Here is a 1,103-nt window from a genome sequence, read left to right on the forward strand (position 1 = left end):
AAAAAAAAAAAAAAAAACAACGGGAAAACGACCGTGGCGACGAAAGAACTTCTCCCCCTGCCGTGCCCGTCGGGGGCGGGCCTTCCCCGAACGGCAGCCGCGACGAAACCGCCCGACGGCGCCCCCACGAAAAAAAAAAGAGACGCACGCGCCGACCCACCCCACGGGACGCCCTTCCCGCCCGCCAAAGGGGTTAGCAAAAGCGGCGGTCGGCGGTGGCGGCGTTGGCGCGGGTGGGAAAAACGCGGGGCAAACAACCGCCCCCAACCCAGGACAAGAGACCGAGACGCGAGAGGTCAAAGGATTTTCTCTTTTTTTTTTTTTTCAAAACCTCTTAAAAAAAAAGAATACCCTAGCCTTACTCCCTCTTTAAAGAAATAAAAACACAAGAGAAAAAATATTTTGTTTCCATGATTGTTCATACAAGTTTTGATGCATTATTTACATATCTCTATCAAATTTTTCCCGATGATGATTGCTAATACATAACAGAAACTAACGAAATGGAAGTGCTGAGAAGCCCTTTTAGCCCGCTTCCCGCTCGGGGCGGAGTGGGTTGGGTTAGGTAGGCTTTTCAGAAACTTACTGTTAGGCAGACTGTAAAGATAAAAGAAGTAAAATTTGGTTTACCAAAACCCATAAATCTGTAGTTCCAAAAAGTAAGGCTTTGCCATTCTTATCGCAAGCTTTCAAAAAAGGAAAAAAAAAATGACAATAAATTATATATTTTATTTCTTTTTTAATTACTGTTGTATGGTGTAAACATCGGTATCACAGTAGTGTCAACCACTGAGAATGATGGTAAAGTGGGAACATGTGAATACACCAAACAGCATGAAGTATTATTTTTATTTTTGTAGATGTGCAATAGTGAACTAGGTATGAGTTCCTTTTTTTTCTTATTATTTGGGGATTGAGAAACCGTTAACATGGTATTGTTTTATATGTTGTTATTATTATATTTTCGGTTTGTTTTTCAATCATCGTTACCCAACACCACCTTTCATTTTTCCTCGCCTTGAAGAAAAATGAGGAACCTTTTGGCACACCTGTTTGTGAGTTCACTTGGGTGTGAATTAAAGAGATGGTGACAGTAAAATTAG

The sequence above is a fragment of the Trypanosoma theileri genome (genome assembly GCF_002087225.1).
Source record: "Trypanosoma theileri isolate Edinburgh chromosome Unknown TM35_Tth_29_V1, whole genome shotgun sequence".
In the NCBI taxonomy this organism is placed as follows: domain Eukaryota; phylum Euglenozoa; class Kinetoplastea; order Trypanosomatida; family Trypanosomatidae; genus Trypanosoma; species Trypanosoma theileri.